General features: G+C 28.5%; 1 protein-coding gene across 2 annotated transcripts in view; it reads right to left on the bottom strand.

Annotated features, from left to right (window-relative positions):
* Positions 1-24,327, bottom strand: part of LOC142325503 (1-phosphatidylinositol 4,5-bisphosphate phosphodiesterase epsilon-1-like) — a 1,691,101-nt gene that overhangs the window by 1,319,953 nt on the left and 346,821 nt on the right. For both annotated transcript variants that reach the window (XM_075367353.1, XM_075367348.1), the window contains exon 3: positions 10,869-10,937. The gene's annotated coding sequence lies outside the window, so the exon portion shown is untranslated. The remainder of the gene's footprint in view (positions 1-10,868; positions 10,938-24,327) is intronic.

The raw sequence follows: 24,327 nt of genomic DNA, 5'->3' as shown, positions 1-24,327 counted from the left end.
AAAGATAAAATGGACAAGTTTTTTTTTTTTTTTAATTGAATCGGATATTTCAATGTTATTACGATATGCTTACGGTTTCATAATTTCGTTGTGAAATAAAATAAACAAATTTTAAAAAGTATTATGAAGGAAAAAAGCTGGGAAAGTATTGCACGGCATTCCGGGTTATTAATAATAAAAATTTAAAGTTAGGATAAAAAAATAAATATATTTTTTAGAGGTGAAGAAAAAAATTTAAAAATTCATATATAGCTTAAGTTAAGCTAAACAAATTTGTTTATATAAAGTTTTCCCTAAATCTAACTTCTCTTATAATAGAGTCAAAAATAAGAACAAGGAAATCTTCAAAAAAACTTTTCGGAAGTTTAGTCCAGGATCTATAATTAAAAAAAAATTGTAAACATTTCTTGACAGCTTTATATATGAAGTTTAAGCTTTCAAAAAACATTTTAAAAGATATTTAAACCGACGAGAGATAAACAAAGAACAAAAAATGTATTCCAGTTTTAAGATGTGGGGGTTGATTTTTTGAAAAAAATATTTATGTATCCATTGCAGGTAACAAATTTTCTCCAATAGGATTTTCTCTAAAATTCCTCAGAAGAAAATCGATATTGTTTTTCGCAATATCCTCCATCCCTAAACGAAATTTGAAAAAAAAAAAACATAGTATGATCAATTCCCCATATACAAAAATAATTTAGTCAAACTTGAAGAAAATCGGTTTGGTGAATTCTAAGATAGAAGTGGAAAAGCATTGCTACAAACATACGTATATATGTTTTTTATATAAATGAATTAGTTGGACTCTAAACAAAGATTTTTTTTATAAACAAAATATTCAATATTTTATTCGGAATAAAATTTTTCTTTGCAGTTCAGTAATCTACTATTTATTTACCGTTCAATTATTTTAAATGTTTGTAAAAAATAATACAGATTATAAGAAACAGAATGGGGTAGATAAAAAAGTGGTAAATGGAGTTTGTCCAGAAAATGTTTGCCGTAATGTCTCTAGGTGATATACCAGAGGGTTGGATTTTGCATTACATGCGACGTGCATTATTTAGTTGTGGACTCCCGACGGAGTTGCAACATTTCACATAATATATTCATTATCTATCTCACGCATTTGCAACGTCATGTAGTCCACGGTTACACTGTTACAATGACATCGAATAATATATTCTTAATACGCTCGTATACTCTAGTCTTACATACAATGCACAGTATTTAACCCTTGATAAGAAACTGTAATTTAAATTTAACATTATTAGCAAGACGTTCAGGTAACCACTAAAGAAACTAATCTTGAATGTACTAACAAGTGCCGGATTATTTATTTAATTAAAACGTATCCGCCTATAAAAAAAAGATTGTCGAAGTAAAAAACATTAAATAACATAAATCAAGATATAACTTTCATTAAAAAATTTATTCACATCCTAAATTACGAATGATCTAATCTATTTGGCGGCATCACACTAAGGAAAGGAAAACGTATACAGAAATCTTGATCGCTGAAGAATCAAAAAAAAAGGTTGGTAGAATATGAAAATTATAATGAAGACATAATGCACTGTACTTTCCATCTTGCTAGATCTGTAGTTTTTGAGGATTAATTTTCGATTCGTTAAAGATCCATAAAAATTTAACTCTAGATGCAGATGTTTCATAAACTTATCAGCTTTCAACTTTTTAACTATCATAATATCATTTGATATTACTATAAGTTATTAACATCGATTTAAAAAATATATATATATAACTTAAATATGTATTCGTAGAAGGAAGTATAAAAATATACTTTATATAAATAAAACAGCAAAAATATATAAAAGACACTTAGGAATCATTTTTCAAACGAAAATTCTGTTAGTTGAAAACGAAATAAAAAGAAGACATGAATGGCTAAGGAAGCATTTAACAGAAATATTTATTTTATAGAAATATCGAATTAGAATTAAAGAAGCGTCTTGTGAATTATCATGTTTCAAATGTAATTTTGTTACGCTATAAAACATAAAAAAATAAGAGAATGAACAAAAAAAGGACTGAAGGCATTTATTTAAAATATAGGTAAGAAGATTAAATGAACTGGTAAAAAGTAGGAAAATAAATAAGTAAATAGGAGAGTACACGAGAAATTAAAACAGAAAAGTTGACAGCCTGGGAAAATCAGATGTAATGGGAGGAGAGTGATTGATTAAGAGAGCGGTGAAAATATCAGTAATATTTACAAAAAGGTACGGCCGAAAAAAATCAAAATTGTGGGTCTGAACAAAAAAAAGAGTTCCATGATCTTAAAATTTTAACAGGGGTAGATGAGACTGGAGGCGGACATGATATAAAGACTCTGCCAAAGACCAGATATATCTATATGATGATTAACTTTATTTTATATACATAAAAACCATTAAAGGCCTATTATAATATAAAAAAACTAATAGGCGAAAGATGGTTGTCCATGCAAAGTAAAGAAAGGAGAAATTGAACTATACTGATAAAGAAATTTCATATAATACTTGATGCCATTGAAAATGTTTCATGTAATTCAGATTAACTTTTCCTTATCTTTTTCTGTGAATAAAAATAAAATTTGGATGTTTATATATATAATAAAATCAATTTTCATACAATTAAGTGCTCTTAGGCAGGTCCTTTGTATCACGACCGTTTCCAATTCCGTCTATTCCCTGTAAAACGTTTAAGATCATGAAAGCTTCCATTTTCATTCAGATTGTCTAAAAATTTATCATTTTCAAAAGAAAAATTGTTAAGGCCCTAAAGAATACAATGCCCTAAAGAAGTTATATTTCCATCATCGTTTGAAAACATATATTTTAATTACAAATATTTTATTTTACATTTAATTTAATATTAATACTTTTATCAGCAAAATTATAATTCTTATTTAATAAATAATTCAGTTAAATACTGAGTGGTGAATAAAATTTAAAAATATTTCTATATTTAAAATCAACAACTAGTGTTGATTTATATTCATATATTTGTAATTTAAAATTATGTGTTTATAAATACATAAAATACTATTCAAAGAAAATGATACTCAGTTAAACATTAAAATGTAAAGTTAAAGAATATTTATATAAATGATTTTTGATAAATGCTAACTTCAGTAGCACATTATCTGTAAGATATTTCATATATTTAAAAGGTTTATTTCACTTGAAATATAGAGTAGTCTCTTATCCCTTCGGGTAGGGGAGGAATTAATTTCTATTAGGATACACATAAATTTTCCCTTAAAAAAAATCCTTTAATTCAGTTACAAAAAAGGTTTTTCTTATCAGTTAACACAACACCAATTATTAAAAATTTTAATAAATTTGTAATTTAACTGTCATTTGACTTCTTGTGAGTGCTATGATAAAATGCATTGTTTAAATAGCTAATAATCTACCCTCCTGATCCACAAAAAAAAAAAAAACGGCAATGAAGTTCTTAAGGAAACTGAATACACAGTAGAGTATATTCTATAACTAATCCAACGATAGGAAAACGAATTGTAGGGGATTTTAATAGAAACAAATCTTGAATATTAATATAAAGCTAAAATACTTCTTAGAAACATTATATTCAAGAACTGACCGAAATTTTCACTTTTTTTCTTCTTACACGATTAATATGCTATTAATCATGTAAGAATACATAATTAATGGCAATGACATATTAATATTTATTTTGTTTAAAGAAAAATTTGACTCTACGTATATTAAGAAACTTTTACTAAAAGAGCACATTAAAACAAGAGAGATAGTACGCTTTAAAGAGAAGAAATGAGATGAAACTATCTGAAAGAATTTTTAAAACAAAACCTATTAGGCCCCTCTAAAGCGGTGGGCCTGAATTCTTATACTGTGACGTCAGAATAGTAGTCTCAATGTAACTTGCTATTATAAACTTACTAATATTAATTAATATATTTAACACAATTTTATTTCATCTAATTTTCACAGTTCAGTTCTTAATAAATTTTATTTATAACATGAAGATATTAATACAAATTTTATATATCTTTATTTATAGTAGAATTTGTTAGAAAATAATAATTTAATTAATCGTACCGGGCTGGTCTAATGGCGAACGCTTCTTCCAAAATCAGCTGATTTCGAAGTCGAGAGTTCCATCGTTCAAGTCCTAGTAAAGACAGTTACTTTTATACGGATTTGAATACTAGATGGTGGATACCGGTGTTCTTTGGTGTTAGGGTTTCAATTAACCGAACATCTCAGGAATGATCGAACTGAGACTATACAAGTCTACACTTCATTTACACTCATACTCATAATCCTCTGAAGTAATACCTGACGTAATTCCAGGAGGCTAAACAGGAAAAAACTATTCGTATTGAAAAAATCAGCCAGATACCAATTAATAATCTTTTTTTTTTCTTACGAGATACAAGTTGTGGTGTATGAAAATAATAATAAAATTTCATTGATGTGTTCAGAAACGTATAATTGTTTCTAACATATTAGCGAAATGTATGAGGACATAAAAATAAACAATTATTTCTTAATGAATAATAAATTTTATTAATACTTGTTTGTTTGACTGTTTTTATTATTTATATTTAAATGATTGAATACGCAAGAGAAAAAAAGCATATTTGTCAAAATAATGCTAGTATATAACTTTTTGTTCGTATATTTTTTCTTTTATCCAGGTTGGAGCACTACTGTTTACTAAAATCTATTAGACTTGTTTAGATAAGAAAGATTTAACTTCAGAACGATCGAGCTTGCAGAATACTTCATGAAGAAAAATTATGTAGCACAAATAACGATAGGGAAAATACGTACTTAAACTAACATAAAACACGGAAATTAATCACAAGCTGTTGCGTAACCATATATTCGAAAAAAAGGCTCAGTGTATAAAGCACTAGAAATAACTTCACTTCTCATTTTCTTTAAAAAGCGTGGCATAGGATACATTTTGTTGTTTCTGAGAATGACCGAATCATTTTCTGGGTATCTGGTGTTTCATGTTAATTATGTACATACTTCGCTAAGCTTGCGGTTTTAAGTATTGCATTTACATGTACACTAGAACGTAATCCACCGGGTTGGTGTAATGATGAACTCATTATCGCAAATCAGCTGATTTCGAAGTCGAGAGTTCTAAGGTTCAAATCCTAGTAAAGACAGTTACTTTAATACCGATTTGAATACTAGATCGTCGATACCGGTGTTCTTTGGTGGTTGGGTTTCAATTACTCACACAGGTCGACCTGAGATTGTACAAGATTACATTTCATTTACATTCATACATTTCATCCTCTGAAGTAATACCTTACGGTAGTTCCGGAAGCTGAACAGAAAAATAGAGTAGAATAGAACGTGTTCGGTAGTATATAGTGTACTTTTTTTAAATTTAAATAAAGGTACATTATGCAACACCTATAGTCATTTATACACGAATACGAAGTACGTATGTGGTATAGGTACGACACGGCCTTACCGTATTGTATACTGTAATTTTTCTACGGCTGAGAAAATATTGGGATTATTGATTTAAATCAATGATAGAATACATTGTTTACGAAATATCTTTTTAATCTTTCAAAACATACATTAAACAATGCATTTCTGTGGTAACAGGTTATTAATCATAAATTTTGCCTTTCCTTTAATATCGATCTGTGTTAAAGACTTTCTCACAATCCGACATAATTAACAAAAGAATAAACAGTGTAATATAGACACTTAGTTACATATTGATGTTCTTTCAAATTAACCTCTATTTGCTAACTACTAAATCGGATTAAAATCAAAGTAAAAATAAAATTACAAATTTTAAAAAACCCACTACGAAAAAACCTTAAATAACAATGATAAACAATGATTTTGCTAAATGGGAGTGAATACCTTATTCTTAAAGCATTTTTCAAATATGAAATCAGAATTCTTCTCGGGATTAGTTTCTTTTTAACTACATTATCATTTCCAGGTAATATCATGCATGAACTTCATAAGCATAGCATTTTGTGAACGTAAATAAATGGAACTTAGATGAAGATGAAAATGTCGAATCTTTTTCTGACATATTAGGCAATGAAGAATGAAATCCTAATTTTTATAAAACAGATATACTGAATCCCATTTAATTAATCAATCAGAATTAAATGAACTGGTTCGTGATTTAAATTTATCAAAGAATCATGCAGAAATACTGGCATCAAGACTGAAAGTATGAAATTTTTTACAGCCAAACACGGAAACAAGTGCTTTCCACGACAGACGGTCAGAATTTGAACATTTCTCAGTACGAAAACTTAGTATACTGTAATGATGTGGACTCTTTACTGGAAGCTTTGGGGCATATGTACCACTTGACAAATAGCGAGTTTTTATTGACAATGCGTAATTTGAAAGCCGGTCTACTTCACATTGGAAATAAATACCCATCAATACCATTAACGTATGCTGTACCCATGAAGAAGTGTTATGAAAATATGAAACTTGTATTGAGCAGGATTCAGTATGGGAAATATTTATGACATATGTGTGGAGATCTCTGGTGATAATAGCGCTTCTAATTGGGCTGTAACTTGGATACGATAACTTCTGTTGCTTTTTGTACGAGTGAGAGAGCAGGGATAGGAAAAACCATTTCAGAAAAGAACAGTGGCAAAAAAAGAGAGGTACTGACTATAGGAGAGAAGAATGTTGTTAGTCGGGCGTTTTTAAAACCAGAGAAAGTTTATCTTTCACCACTACACATTAAGTTAGGTTTATTCACAAAATTTTTTAAAGCAATGGATCATAATAATGCAGGGTTTCAGTTTCTAAAAAAAAATTCCCTAATATAAGCGATGCTAAAATAAAGGAAGATTTATTTGTTAGACCAAAAATAAGAAAGCTAATGAGTGATTAGGCGTTTAAAGAATGTTTGAATGACTTAGAGGTTCCTGCATGGTAATCATTTCAAAACGTGGTAAACAACTTCCTTGGAAACCATAAGGCCAGTAACTACAGAGTACTTGTGAGTGAACTCCTCTAAAACTACAAAGAACTAGGGTGTAACATGTTACTCAAAATCCATTTCTTACATTCACATTTGAATTTTTTCCCAAAAAAATTTGGTTCTATCAGTGATGGACATGGAGAACGCTTTCACCAGGAGATATCTACAATAGAAGATCGATACCAGGGAAAATTGGACCCAAAAATGTTAGCTGATCACTGTTGGAATCAAAAGAGGGATCTACCTACAGCAAATTACAACAGAAAACCCAAAAGAAATAGATTTTAGGCGAGTAAAAAATGCATATAATGTATTTTCATATTACGTTCACCACATATTTTTTCGTTTCAAAAGAAATTTCAATTAAAATAAAATTGAACCCGATAGAAAAAAACTATTAACATACATGAAATCAACATAAACAATACTACAATAATCAACCATTCACTCTCTTTTAACAAATTAAAATTAAATTTTGTTGACCGGTGCTAAATTAAATAACTGTATTTTTACTTTATAATCCTCTGTGACGTCATGATATTGTTGTTAAGACAATAAAATTTGAGATTTTGATTAACCGTCTTGCGTGACTATGATGTTAACTAAAGCTTTTCTATGCAGTCTACAGGTGGCGCAATCAAAATTTTAAATTTGATTGCCTTTAAAGAATTATAAGGTAAAAATTATTTCACGTTTTTTAGGATTTTTTGCCATGGTTTTCTTAAAATGTTTAATTTAATCTATAATTTTTTACTTTTTAAAGATTAGTAAGCCCAACAGTGGGACGTTTATAGTCTAATAATGATGATGATGAAAGTTTAGTATACTTGACCAGCGCAAATTATTTGATAATCCAAACAATAATTTAGCCTTGGAGTTATAAAGACAGAAAAAAAATTTGAAAGCCGTTTTGAAGAAACATATCTACTGCAGCGCCCTCTGGCGGCTTCTAACCTGTAAACTAATGGAAGACCTGCTCTGAGGTGATACCTATGTAATGCAAAAAACCGTATGGAAAAGGGTCCAGTAGATTTTCAGGAAAATGGTAACAATTACTAAAACATCTCTCATAAAACTCATATACCGTCTCCGCTGCGTCATGGGTAAAAACAGATATAGTGACAATATCCGCTTCTGATTGGTCAGCGGTTGAAAAAAATAGGCTTTTAAATGGTTGAACACCTGTATCGTAATGAAAATCTGTTTCATAATGATCATTATTATGATAGAGGTTCCAGCCGCACAATTATAACTTTATAATACAGCCGGAGAAAAACTTTCTTTAAACATAGACAAATTATTGTAAGTTATGATTATTATTAAATAAAGTGTTTTTGTCAGTAAAAAACAAAAACAACCATTTAAAACTTTAATAATATAATAAAATGTACGAGTTTAAAGTTGAATGTTATAATAAAACTGTTAAAAGTTAAAAACAAACCTTTGTTAAAATGTTAGAAAAAAACACGTTTTACTTTTGCAATTAGCCATCCTAAATTGAGCAACTTACTTCAATCAAGGGTGTTAATGAAAGTCAAGTGTGGTTTTGCGCTCATTATCGCTGCAGTTATATAATGCTGGGGTTTTAATCTATCTTACACCACGCATCACTTAAACGTGCACTAATTTAATAAAGCGGTTGTTAATTTTAATGCACGTTCTTTAATTATAAAGGAAAAAAATTGCTAAACGATTATAAAGAATTAATTAAAAATATTTTTATAAAACTGTTATAATTTTTAAATTTTTTAAAAATAATACCAAAATCTTTCACCGATTTACAAAAATAAATGATTGAATCTGCTGCTAAATTCGTATTCGTTGATCTTCATAATAACGAACATCTACGGTAGGAAAAATTATTTACAACTTGCTCTCATACCAGATGTACCAACCTATTAATGGAAACTTAACATCTGACAACTACGGCCATGAACTGATAATATTACTGAATACTGGCCATACAAATAACAAAGTAAAAAAAAGGAAAGAAATAATTAGAAATTTATTTCTAACTGATTTCTAGTAATTATAGCACCCATATAAAAAAATAATTAAAAATTGTAGTAAATCACACTTACGAAATTTTTATTTTTTAGCTATGCTGCTGCAGGAACATATCTGTGAAGTAAAATTATAGGTAAAATTGCTAATGGAAAAGTAAAGCGACCGACCAAAATTTTGGAAAACGGAGTTTTGACATCGACCCTCTTAGTCCATAAAACACCGAAAAATTTCATCGAAAATGTCTCAAAAATTCCTATGAATGAACATTGAATTTTGAAAAAAATTAAAAAAAAGATGATTTTTGCCTGAAATCCAGCTTTATCTAAAACTGATTTAAAAGAAAAAATAAATGATATATCATTTAGAATATTAAAAAAAAAGAGATCTTTTTAGAACAACTTGAATTTGATTTTTTTAGAAATTTTTGATACATTATCGGTTTTTAAGTTGTAGCCGTTATTAAAAATATTATATGAGGTAGCTATCGAGTGGAGTCAAATGGGAAAAAAATTATTTTACTAAAAGTATTTTTTTTTATTTAGTAATCTGCATAAACAAAAATATAAATGTTCGTTTGTTCAAAACCATAAATCTCCGAAAGTTCTTCACCGATTGCTTGAATTTTTAACACAAGGTTGCATGCCTTTTTTAAAAAACAGCGCTCTCTGTTGACATAAAAGCAACACACGCTGTACTGAATATTTTACGATTCCATTTCAATGTTTCCAATATGTGTCCGCTATAGAATAAAAAACTACTGGACCGATTAACGCGGGGGGGGGGGAAGTGAGAAAGGGAAAAATCGGAAAAGCAAAAAATCGAAAAAGTTAAAAGGGATGAACGGGAAAAAGAAAAAAATTTGGAAATGGGGAAGTGGAAAGGGGAGAGGCGAAAAAGCAACCACGAGAAAAATAAATGTGGAAGGGAAAGGGAACATGGTAAAAATGAAAATGGGAAAAGGAAAAACGGAAAAGGGAAAAGGGAGAAAGAGTAAAAGGGAAAAGTTAAATTTTGTGAGTTCCGTAATGTTCATTTTGTTAATGTTTTATCAAACTTTCACTTGCTTTCATTTAATTTATATGTGTTCAAATCTAGCAATAGCGAAGCATTGCCGGGTCTGCTAGTTATACTATTAAACAGAATAATTTTGGTGAAACAAATGTCATTTGGTCAATACAGTAAAATATTTTTATCCGTAATTTTTCTTAATTATTATTTTAATACTGCTTAGTTTTTAAATGTGAAAACATAATTTAATTAAGAGTACCAAATCAGACCCAATTTCTTTTACTAAATTCATGTATTTTTTTCTTTTTCTCATTTATACTCTAAATATTGCACAGTTAAATCATTATTTTCATCCCAGTTAATTCAGTGGTCAACAAGTAAAATGTGTAAAATATATAAAACTGATATACAGACTGAGTAAATTATAATAAAATTTCATGTATTATAACAATAACTTTAACTGGAGATGAATAATATTTAGATTTTTCATAAAATATAAAATAAATGCATTTTCATAATAATTTTTTTTTATTAGCCAACTGGGTATTTCACTAAACTTTACCTTATTCTTGTGGTTAAAAAATACTATTATTTTTACACGCTAGGCTTCCAATAATGTCTAATGTATACAAATAAAAAATTTAATTTTCATGCCAGTATGAAATATAATATAAAAATTGTTGTATTCTTTAATAAATCAAAATTAAATATATGTGTGATTTCAATACTATATTCCAAAATGAATGTTAAAATAAAATAATGTTTCTAATAACATCATTTTAAATATCCAAAAAAATAAATCTGTACATCTGAGTAAAATAAAAGTTTTAACAAAATTACAATATTCGGATTTAACTTACCAGTCAGCAGAGGGTCGCAGCACACTACCAGACATCAAATTACACTTTGCACCGATCAATCACGTTCATCTGAAAATTAAAATTATGATATTTAAAAATAAAAGATTGATTTTGCATAAAAAAATTTTATAAAATAATTTTGTTAAACTTCAGGGAGTTACGTCCTCTATCCTTGGCGAGAATGTAATTTCGGTTTTGTAGCGTGAAATAAAATTCAATTTTCTTTGTTTACAAAGAATGAACTTTAAATATAATATTAAAATCAGGTTACAAATAGATTAGTTGATTCCCTCAAACGTTTTGGCTATTCCGTCATCTTCAGGAGAAATGATCTTACAATAATATAAAATGAAAATATAAAAATATATATCATTCACAATATAAAATTGTTAGAATTATAATAATTGATCGTCATAAATTAAAAATTGTAAATTTTAAGTAAAAGTAAGTACGTCTAGATTATAAGAATGTCACAATTATGATAACGTACATATTTTTATACTTTAATTTCAACTTATTATAAGATAAATCCTCCTGAAGATGGTGTAATAGCCGAAAACGTTTGAGGACTAATTTACTGCTAAGCTGATTTTTAATATTATTTTTAACTTAAATTATAAATCCATGTTTGCAAAACTTAACAATGAACTTTATTAACAATTATATATTTGCCATTTGTCCGATAACCTGTTGCCATCTTTCTGGCAACTTGATGATTCCACACTCGTAAAAACGTTTGGTCTGTCAGAAAAAAAACTAATCCTAGTGCGATTTTAGATCATTAAAAATTTTCATTAGGTAAATTAGGTCATTAAAAATTTTCATTAGGATTTTAGGTTCATTAGTTAAATATTTTTTAGAGAGCATTGCAAACTTCGAAATAAATGGGAATCTGATGGGGGAAAAATCAGGGCTATCTGGGAGATAACACATAACTACCCCATCTTGCTTCAATAGTTTTCCACGAGTTACTAAAGTTGTGTGAGGCCTTTCATTGTCTCGGTATAACACGAATCCTTTGCGAATTGGTCGTTTTGCTGTGATCCATTCCTTCAGTTTCTTAAGTTGTTGACAGTAAACATTTGAATTGATCGTTCGGTTTCGTGGAACTAGCTCTAACCAACCGAATTGACACCATTATTTTTTTTTCATACAATTCAGCTTTTGACGTGGCTTCTGCGCCATCATCACGCTTGGATCATGATCGTTTTTTATTGAAGTCCGACATTTTTAAACAGATTCTGACAATTACGTTCTGTTAAGCAATCAACAATCAATATCTAAACTTCACATATCTCTTTGTCTGCCTCAGCAGCTTTCTTGACTTTACGAAAATAATATAAAATATGTCGTAAACGTTTTCTTTTGCGTTCCATGTAATGACTGACCGTACACTACTAACACGCATAAACATAATTACACGCAATTTACATCTTAAGTATGCTAAAAGTAACAACTATCAAATGCCAAAAGAAAAAAATCTAATCTAAAAAGATAAACAAATGCTAACATTGATAGAAATCCTTTAAAACAAACATAAAGTTATCTACCTGTGAAAACCGAAATTAACTTTCTTGCCAACCCCAATACATACTAATGTTTGTACCTCGTTAACAATAAGTACAAGATATCTTGATTCTGTATTTTTTTCTAAGAAAATGAGGACCTTTGGATTTAAATTTATTCCTTTTACAAACACGTTAAGAACGTATTTATCATTTTTAAAAGCTCTATTTATAATATGTGTCGTAGTAAATTATTTTTTTTACCATGCCCAAAAAAACACTGAAAAAACTATTATCACACTTCTCCGGAAATTTAAATCGACTTACCTTTAAATCAATTTGCGGCGTAATTTTTTCCCCCCAGGAGATCGTTTAATTATTTTAATACACCGTGATTTTTTTTTGCAAGAGATAATATAATATTATGTTATTCTTTCTGTGTGAAAGATTGGGTGTTTTAAGACTTATTACAAATTTGCGATGATTTTTTCTTGGCAGAGGTAATGTTTGCTAAAGAAATTATTAAGTTGTCGAAGTTAAACTCGATGAAACAATGTTTTACTATCTGAAAGAACAGAAAGGATATAAAAATTGGAATATTTTATTTACTTCGGTAAAGTCAGTAAATTTTTATTAATCAAAAACAAACTAAAAAACCGATTGTAAGAAAAATAATTAACATAAAAAACGCAACATTACTGATTTTTAAAGTAAATATTTATTAATTAAATAAAATAATTTACTAACCTCATACTCTTACTGATTTCAATCGTTGCACATAAAGATAGCTGTCCCTAACAAAAAATAGAATTGCAGAAAAAGTTTGAACAGAAGTAGCGGCAAATTTTTTAATATAAAAATTCACATTTAACTACTTGGGAGGTTAGCGAGCGTAGCGGTGTCGAATCTCATAATAATATATAATATAGTAACGTAAAACAAGTCACGATAATAAATTTAACCTAGAATACCGGAAATAAGATTTATTTCAGGATTAAACAAAGATAAAAATAATGCATAATCTGTTAATAAATAATTACATGTAAACAGAAATATTTTACTGTAAGAATATAAAACAAGCTTACACTACAGATGACCTTGTTTTAACCAAAGACAAGGCAATCAAAGACATTAACTTCTTTCTATAAGGACATCGTGTGACTTAAACAAGTTAAATGATTATTATGTAACTAAAAAAAAGGAAAAAAACGGCAATTTACTGTTGATGACATTTTATTACATTAATCTACAAAAAGGTATTAGTATTATATTTAAAACGACATAAAAACCGTTTAAATTGTGAAATTTTCAAAATTTTCACTGAAAATTCTAAACCTGTTGATCATACTAGTAATTTCGATTGTTTAATCATCACTTTCAAGAAACAAATTATATATATATATATTAAATCCACGTCGAGACTTCGCCCGCGCTATATGGTTACTTCCGTTCCCTGTCGCGGCTAGGGGGTTGAGCCGGTCAGAGCTCTCTTCGGCCCATCTCATCTCTCATCTGGCCCTTCCCTAAAAAGAAAATCTTTTATTGGAAAACTGAACTTAAAAAAAATTGCAAATCTACCAAGGAGCACTGCCCTCTAAACCCTCCCTGTGTTCATTAAACCCATGCCTGTGAGAATACTAATAATAAATAAAACTAAAGCCTGTTCAATCTATAAAAACTATCAATTTATTGTAATTTCTTTAGAGCAACAATATAGTCATTACAGGACCCAGTAATTGGTTTTTAGATGTCCCGTCACGGCTTCGGTTGCAAAATACATAATCAGAATTACAAACATTAATTACCATCAGAATATTACCAAATACTATAAGGATTGATTCAATAAGGGTCGCAAAAAAAAGGCAAACATGTAAAAAAAGATATATTTTTTTTACCTCTTAAAATGTTAAAATTTAAAAAAAAACCGGAAATAGTTTTTTAGATATTAGTCTGAAGAGTATTTCCAAGCCCCAATGTAGTGAATATATCGTTTAGTATAGTCAGAAACGGGGAAAATTTGCAATAATTTTTCAGCTTTTTTACCTTTCTTCACCCCTTTCAAAGTCGAATTTTGAAAAGTCTAGAAATTGGCTTTTAGTTCTTTTCTTAAAAATTACACCAACAAAAAATCAAGCTATCTTTATTTGTTACCAAGAAATTAAAAAAAAAAAACAACAAGTTTCGGCATCCAAAAAAATAACTATTTTAACCCTTTAAATTCTGAATTTAAAAAATATATACAAATTAGTTTTTAGATGTTTACAAGAAGATGACATACACGAAAAATCAATTTGATTTTTACATGTGTTACTGAGAATAAAAAAAAAACCTTTCGGCACGCCGGAAGGCAGAGGTAGATTTCACCGGTGCTACGTAGGGGATAAAAACGATTTTCACCTTAAAGTTAAAAAAAAATTTCAAATTTATTCTATACGACAAAGGTTGCTTGCAAAAAACGTTTCACATGTTTAACATACGACAACCCCCTTCTTACAATTCCAGCAACATTTTGGTCACCCCTTGCCGTAAGGATTGATCATATCAAAAATTGTTACAGATAAAAGTTTTAAGCAATTTTTAGAAAAATAACGACCACTTTTAACCGATTCGATACTAGGCCTACTTTAAGGGAGGTATAATTCTTTAATGTCTTCGAAATTCCATTCTTTCCACCCCTGGGCCAAAGGGTCGTGATATAAAAAAAATTTACTTTAATAATTTTTAGGACCTTATCCAAAGAATAGTAGGAACTAAACGAATTCGATATTTTACTTAATAAAAAAGTTATAGCAATATTTTGTTTTTTTCGAAAAAAAACCCCATTGTCCGATTTTTGGCCGTTAACGAACTCGATCGAGATTTTGGAACGTGTTATTTTTACTAAACAATTTGAACGTGATTGGCGCAAAATTACGGCAGTTATCATGTCCACAAGTGAAATATATATATATATATATATATATATATATATAAACTTTTAATCTGAAAGTGGTTTTGGGGTCTGGGGGATGTGAAAGATATGTCGAAATTTGTTGGAAGTCAAATCATGGTACCCATTACAAAAATAGCCGGGTTTCAAAAAAGAGTTCAAAAATACCCATTTTAATCCTTTAAACTGAAAATTAATTTTTAAATATTCACATGAAGATTATACACAAAAAATCAATATCTTCATTTGTTACCGAGAAATTAAAGAAATAGTTAACCTAATTTTTACTCCATTTTAACCCTTTAAATAAAGAATCTAAAAAAAATCTTTCGTTAGTCCACACTTCAACCGTAAAACGGACACGTAAACAAATTTGATCAATTTACCTTCAATGATTTTTCTTGAGCGAATATAAATCAGTCAATCAGGACCTCTCTTTTACATATTTAAAATGCGTAAATAATTTAATAACAGAAATGAATAAATAAAAAGAAAAAATAACAATAAAAGATATTATGTGACAAATAAAAAGTAGTTAAACATTTATATAAACCAGTTTTTAATCATATTTTTAGAGCAAGAGTAAAAAATACATACTTTTTTAATTCAGGCAATATCAGTAGATATCCTAGGAAAACTATTGTTTATAGTGATGGAGAAAAAACCTTCATACAGAAAAATAATAAACATTGTAACAGCCTTTTTGGAAAAAAACAATTTTTAATCATAAAAACATTACAAAATTAATTTACGCCAAACTCTTTTTATGGAAGGGTAAATCTTTTTGATTGATTTAAATTTCATGGGTCCTTTAACTTTTACTTTTTTTTTTAAATAATTATTTTGCTTCGCATATCTGTAAAAGAGAAGTATGTTTGGTCTTGGCGGAAGATCTGAACTGCAGGTTATTATGTTTTTGGCTAATTTTACAGGGATTCCCTAAATAATAAAAAAATGTTATTTAACAGACTCGCTTTTAAAACTCATTCGTTTTGCAAGCAATCGTTATTAAATGAATATTTCTAATTATTTTTCTATTATCGTCTCTACTTTCAGTACAATTTTGTTAGTGTCTGCTGATGATTGTTACCACTTCAAATGGCATCTTGTTTTAGTATATAAGTAAAATTTTTAACCATTCCAGTTTATTTTAAAAATAGTTATTTTTAATAGTACTATTTTTGATGATAGGATTTCTTATAAAGTTTACTAATATTTATTTAGCAGCTACTTATCTAATTAGTTATAGCTATTTATCTGTTCAACTTGTGAACCCCTCACGGCTCTTTAGGCTTAGAATGATATGGATAATATTAAATGAGGTGTAGTCTTGTACAGTCTCAGGCTGATCAATCCTGAGATGAGTGGTTAATTGAACCCCAATTACGAACGTACATCAATATCCACTGTCTAGTGTTAAAATCCATTTAGAATCAAGTAATTTTTACTAGGAATTGTATCTCAGATCCTTCGACTTCGAAAATTATTTTTCGAAACAATTTTGTTAAACAATTGAATTGCGACGATTAGTTAACCACTAGACCAACCTGGAGAACTACTTATAGATAGAATAACAAAAGTTAGAAAAAACAGTTTTTAATATAACCTTTAAAAAAAAAACTAACTTCAAAACCCATACAAAAATTAAAAAAAAACATTAATATAAAACAATTTTTCTTTTTTTAGAATTCTTGTTCTTTTTGTTAATTATGAGACGGTCTTAAATAAACGAAAAGTATAAAAAATCAGTTCCACAAGAAATATATAAATTGAAAACCAGCGTCTTATAAAAATAAGAAAAGGAATATAAAGGTACAATGAATGGTATGTAATTGCTACTTAAAGTAAACCAAGACTAACGAATGACAAAAATATATATCATGTTTCTTATCTCAAATTTTACAACGAATTGAAATGAATATTCCCGTAAAATTGCTTTGTATATTGCTATGACTTAAAGCTACATCGTTACGCTGTGCCAATCCAATACTAAGTAAGAATGAAGGAAAACAAAAAAAAGACTTAAATTCTTTAACTTGAATAAGATATTTACAATTTGCCATCAGAGATATTTACTATTAAAAAAAAAAATCTGATGTGGGCATGACATGACATCTTTATACGCATATTAAATGGTAATTACATATACACATTTTTAAAAATGAAAAGTACATAAAATTTTATTTCATTAATCACTTATGATATTTTTTCATATTCTTTTTTATTGTTATTATTGAATTATTATTTATCGTAAAGATTTTTTTACGATAGAGGTTAATAATTATTAATAAATCAATACATTTAAATTAAAAAAAAATAAAAATAAAAAAAGGAGAGGAAATCTATTTTGAACCGATGTGCTCTTGTAAGATCCAAACATTTCATTAATTAAGATTTCATACGGCTATAACTGTGGAACCAATGAAAGTAAGTACCACTTATGATATATCGTTGAAAAACTCTCAATGAAGGCTTATTACTGCAGTTAAGATAAAGTCCAAAATCCAAATCTTTTGATTTTGGGCTTTTTTGGACACTTTTTTTGGATCCATTCGATTGCAAACGGGAGCTAAACAACTAGATGTTTCAACAGTCCTAAATCCAAAATTTCAACATTCTACGACTAATTATTTTTGAGTTATGCGAGAGACATACGTACATACAGACATCACGCTGAAACTAGTCAAAATGGTGTCAAGGATGAACAAAATGATATTTCCGTTGAAATATACCTTCTTTATTTCGTACGAAGAAGTAAAATAACTTTAAAAAAAAATCACTGGAGTACGTTGCATTTGTTGATATTTCGGCATAAATTATAAAAAAAAGAGACGAATGTGGACTTTCATTCATCAGTTTAATAACATGCAAATGTATTTAAGATATAAAGGACATTAATTCATACTTTAGTTATTTAAAAAGTCATAAATGTCAAAGAGATTTGTCGTAAATATTTGATAAATGAATTTATTATTTATTAAAAAAAATACAAATCATAACTTTAAAAAAAAGTTATAAAAATAGTTATTTTAAATTAAAAATGTATTTCTATATTTAATGAAAATATAACAATACAGCCATATAATTTGCACGTAACAAATTACGGACAAAATTTGCGTTCAAAAGCTGTTTGACAAATTCAAAAAATAATTTTAATCTTTTAGTGTTTCAATATAAACGATCATTTAAAACGTGATATGCCTGAAAACTCTGATATGCGTTAGGTTTACAGCATTAATTTATCAGGATCAACGTTTACAGTACGAAAACCACAACAAATAAAATTTTCAGTGATGTTGATTCATAAACCACAACAAAAGAATAAAATTTAACATATCAAGGATCTAAAATGATACATAAACTGTTATTATTTATACGAGTATAATTAAAAGAAAAGCTTATCGAAAAATAATTAATAAATAAGTATTTAATTCAAATAATGTCATAGAAAGTTTATATATTTTTCTAAATTAATTATATTATTTAATATACAGATGCGTTTATTCTCTAAAATTTAAATATTTTAAGTCTTTTTTCTTAAAGAGAAAGAAAATTTCTTTTTGAAATTTAATAAAATGGAATATTATGTAGCTAAAGGAAAACCATTGTTATTCTAGATTTTTTAAAAATCTACACTTTAATACCAAAGAATAATTTGGAGAGGTACAAGTACCTGAATTTCATATATATGTTTTATAATTACAGTATAACAATCTAAATTAAACTTAGGCTTTACTCTAGTATTTTTTCCCCTTTAAACCTCCGGAACCACTGTAAGATATTACTTCAGAAAATTAATGAGGATGATATGTATGAGTGATGTGTAGTCTTGTACATTCTCAGTTCGACCATTCCTGAGATGTGTGGTTAATTGAAACCCAACCACCAAAGAACATCGGTATCTAGGATCTAGTATTCAAATCCGTATAAAAGTAACTATTTTTACTAGGATTTGAACCTTAGAACTCTCGACTTCGAAATCGGCTGATTTGTGACGAAGAGTTAACCATTGCCTCTAGTGGTTAAGTATTAACTCCAGCCCGGCGGAGTTTAGTATTGAAGTTCATTGTTTTAGAATTCCTTACAATAAGGCAGAAAAAAAAATTCTCTCAATATCCTGATCGAACCGCGAACACGCAAAAATATTATTTTACCATAGTCCAAATGAAGCTATAAAAAAATTACTCACCCCTGAAAATTTTCTGAGAAATTTTTTTAATATCAGCCCGAGTATTAATTATATTTTAGTGCATTATATACTACTTATATATATTATATTATATACTCGTTACATATAACGGTATCATATATTTATTATATTGATTAACGAACGCCTTTAATTTTTTTGCATTACTACCACTTCAGACTTACTTTTACACGTATATAAAGGAGCTATTATGTGACAGATAAAATGACAAACTCTACCGCGAAGCTAACCTGAAACCAGCTGACCAGTAATACACAATAATACTAGTATTATGTATTGCGTAACCCACAATACAAACTATCCCGCCAAGTGGTATTTCAAATGCCTAAATAGAAATTTATATCTATGTAATAATTGTACTATCCATCTTAATAAATTAGGATTGGTAGTACGATGTTTCACTGCTTTCTGGTTTTTGTAACTATTAAGGTTGAAAAAAAGATTTAACTGGTTTTTCTTTAAAAAAAATTGGGATTTTTCATAAATTTTCAACTTCTGGATTTTTTACGGGAAAAGAAAAGTAGATTATTATAAGGTAATAATCTACCTAAATATAATACCTTCAATATAAATACCTTCAATATCTTTCATTTAAGTTCATTTTAAGTTTATGTTAAAATAATTTAAGAATAAAATATGTTATTTAAAATGGTAATGTAGGCCAGATTTTCCACCACACCTATTTGCTCAATTTTATCATATCATGGAATATCTATAATTATGGGAATTTTTTGTTTAATGTCTGCTGCAAGTAGTAGTCGTAATTAAATAAATAAATTATCAGTTTAATATTTTGTTTTTGTTAAATAAAATAGGAATTTTAAAAATTTTAAAATAGATTTTTAACAGATACTTAAAATTTTACTGGTGACCGAATTTTTCAACCTACAGCTTGAAAAGTTCCTTCTTTTATCCTTTGATGTATATTAGTTTTCATATCCATACCCTCCGTAATATATTTCTTATGAGATTTTGTGGGCTGAAAATAAATTCGCCAAATTAAATATTTATAATATATTCCTATAGAATATGTAGGCATATATATATAAATATATAAAATACTTATTTCATTTTTTTTTCACTTTATTAATATCCCAGTAACACAATCTTTTATTAAATTAAATTACATTAACTAGGTTTTAAATTAAACAAATTCTTTTTTCATTACAATTTTTTTTTCCTAATATGTACGTTGCAATCAACTAATGAACAGCAACCCGCCAACCACGGTCCAATGAGATGAGAATGATACGTATTACATGTAAATGAGGTATGGTATTGTGCAGACTCAGGCCGAGTATTCCTAAGCTGTGTGGTTAGTTGAAATTCAATCACCAAAGTTCATTGGTATCCACTGTCTAGTATTCAGATCCGTTTAAAAACAACAAACCTTTACTAGGATTTGAGCCTCAGAACCTTCGAATTCGAAAATTAGATGTTAAACAATTGATTTTTCATGAGTTAACCACAGACCAGCCCGATGAGCTTTCATCACAAACGATTTTTTTTTTCAAATTTTATATTGTGTGTCTTGGAAAATATACGGAGAAGCTATAAAAATACCTCGTATTTTCATGATAAGAAAAAAAAAATTATTATTTATTCTTTAATTAACTAAGTTAGTCTTTAAAAATTTTAATATTATTCAAATAAAAAATATAAACTATTTCTTAATTAATTACATAAATATACTGTTATCAGAATTATTAGTATTTGACTAACCCATCGAGTTGGTGTAGCGGTAAATTTGTCGTCGTAATCGCTGATTACAAAGACTAGTTCTAAGATTTAAATCCTAATAAAGATAGTTGCTTTTATTCGGATCTGAATAGTACATCGTGGATACCAGTGTTGCTCGGCGATTGTGTATCGATTAACCACACGTCTCAGGAACGGTCGGCCTGAGTTTGTTCAAGACAACTAATTTACCGGATTAAAGTCATTCTATAACGACTTTAATTGATTCAATTATATAAAAGAAGTATTATACTGAGGAAACATATAATAATTAAAACAAAATAATTTATTATAGATAATACGTAACAACGTACATAATTTTTAATAAATCCACGATTTCCGACGTTTTTTTTAGATAAAATTTTAATCTCTTTATCTTGAAAACATGTGCTGTATGAACTTTAAGCTACATGAAGGCACAAAACAATGTCTCATGAGATTTAAATTTATCTCATGAAGTGAATTTATTTCATCGAAGTCGGGTCGTGCTGTGATTCTAAGTATGTATTTTCACATAAGAAAAATATAGTTATTACAGTTATTCATGAGATTTAGTGAGAAGAGAATAAATAAAAAATTAAATTATACGATATTATTTATTCATGATATTTATAAGACTAAAATAAATTTACAAAGGCTTTAAAAAATATACTTATTTATATCGAGATTAGAAAATAATTCGATGATATTAATATAAATTTTTAACTCTTCTAACAAGAAAAGCATACAAAACACTTATATACTAAATGAATAGATACAATTCACCACACATGTTTTCTGACAATTTTTTTTTGTTTTATTTTTCTTTTTGAAGAATTAATTCACTACAAAAGCTTTGAAAAGCTTGTACGTTGAAATATGGAAATGAATGTTGCAGCGTATGAAAACTGTTATGCCTGACAGAGATTCGAACCCGGGAGTATCTGAATGAAAGGCTGAAGACTACCACTCCACCACGGAGATTGGAAAAATAATACTTACTTTTAATAATTAATATTTTAATTATAAAAGCCACCAACAGTACCTTCAGGTTACGTTACATGGAAACAGCAGCACCGATCACGTAGGATGGTTTTGCAAAAACGATTAAAAATATTTTGAAATTAAAAATATATATATATATATTTTCGTTCGTTTTTTTTTATTAAAAATTTTAGAAAAATTAAATTAATATATTATTTACAGCTTATTTTATAATCAATCATTCTACTCGTTTGATGGATTTTCCTTCCCTGCGTATTCTACGCTGCTTCAATATATTCGATACAAAATATACCATAATTAACAATTTTATAATATTTTGTTTTCGTTTACAGGTGTAATTCTCTACAAATGTTATCCATAACATTTTTTAACGTGGCTTGCCTTAATATGTGGTCTACTAATCACGTTTTCGGTACAAGGATATGACATTAGCTCCTCTAATTTCCTTTATAAAGGCTGTTGAAATTTTACATTAGTTTATCTAATAGTTTTTATCTAATCGTTATTAAATGTTATACTACACAAAAACTAATGCTGGATGAGTTAGTAAGGGTTTTCCCATTTAATATTTGCACTAGGTGTCCTAAAAGTCACACAATATATGGATTTTAATAAATTTTCTATGTTTTCTAGATGCAAGATTGAAAGATGTTGACCACTGAAGAACGAGTAGAGATTATCCTCGTTTGTGGAAGAGAAGGATTCTCTCATAGACAAGTTGCAGATGAATTTAATGTGAGGCATTCTCAACAAGAGCCAGTGTCCCGTACAACGGTTGACAGACTACTAGCAAAGTTCAAGGCTACAGGTAATGTTGCCGATACTAAAAGATCTGAACGTCCGAGCTGTTTAGAAGAGGTAGTGGAAGACGTTTAGCGAAGGTCCGAAAAATAAATTTCGCTGAACAAACTTGGAAGCGGGCGATTCTCGGTCAACAGTATGGAGCATCTTGAAAAAAAAAAACAAGTATCATCCGTACAAGTTACAAATGTTACACCACATGTCAGAAGAGGATCCTGATCGCCGTATGGAAATGTGCAATTTCTTTTTGACCCAGTTGGAGGAGGACCCAGATTTTTTGTTTAAGTTATGATCTGTGACGATGTCAACTTTTACGTAAATGATGAGGTGAACCAACATAACTTAAGGTATTTGTCCGACAGTAACCCTCAATGGTTTATCGACAGTAAGGAGTAAGAAGCTGATCGCGTCATGGTTTGATGTGATTTATTGGAAATACATCTACTTCTTTGACGAAAGAGTTAACAACGAAACTTACTCGTCAATGTTAGGAAATGAATTACTGCCTGGATTTACTGAGTTCTGGAAAACCAGAATGGATCATGCAGGACGATGAATCCCCGCACTATGGTACTAAAGTTCGTGATTGATTGGCTAGATGAACATTTCCCCCAGTGGACTGGTCGTAGGGGACGAGTGGAATGGTATTCACGATCCCCGGGTTTAAACCCAATGGACAGTTGTCGTGTGATGTTATGTAAAATCCCAAGTTTACATAGTAACATCAGGGACAAAAACCATCTGCGAGAGCGCATCACAACTGTGAGTCAATCTATAACACCTAAGTTGGTGATCAACAATCTGCGGAACACGGGAGACCGTTTTCAATTATGTTTCGACTTATACGGAAACCGTATTGAACAGATATTGAGAATATATCATCTATATCCCTATGGTGCAGGACTTTTGCGACACCTTGCAGTTAATAATTATGTTACATAATAATCGTAGAAAATTTATTTTAAACTATTTATAATACAAAAAATATAATAAAATTTATAGGAAAATACAAATCATTTACAACAAAATATAGAAAATATTTTTTTATATTTTAATGTATTTATTTTTAATATTTTATAGAATAACGTAGAAAATTTTCAGATAAATAAACGAGAAAATGTGGTACTGCTAATATTTACACTCCTACCTGGAATTTTTTTAAATTTTATTTTTAAAAAAAATTACATAACATTTTGGTTCAACTAAGATTTCCAAATTTCTCAAAAAATTTTTAATTTGGCTTAAGACGTGGGGAAGAAATTGAACTGTTATTACATCAAAACTACAAAATAATAT

The sequence above is a fragment of the Lycorma delicatula genome, chromosome 5, assembly GCF_047948215.1.
Source record: "Lycorma delicatula isolate Av1 chromosome 5, ASM4794821v1, whole genome shotgun sequence".
NCBI classification, from domain to species: Eukaryota; Metazoa; Arthropoda; class Insecta; order Hemiptera; family Fulgoridae; genus Lycorma; species Lycorma delicatula.
The sequence above is the reverse complement of the archived record's forward strand: the minus strand, read 5'-3'. Positions and strand labels throughout refer to the sequence as shown.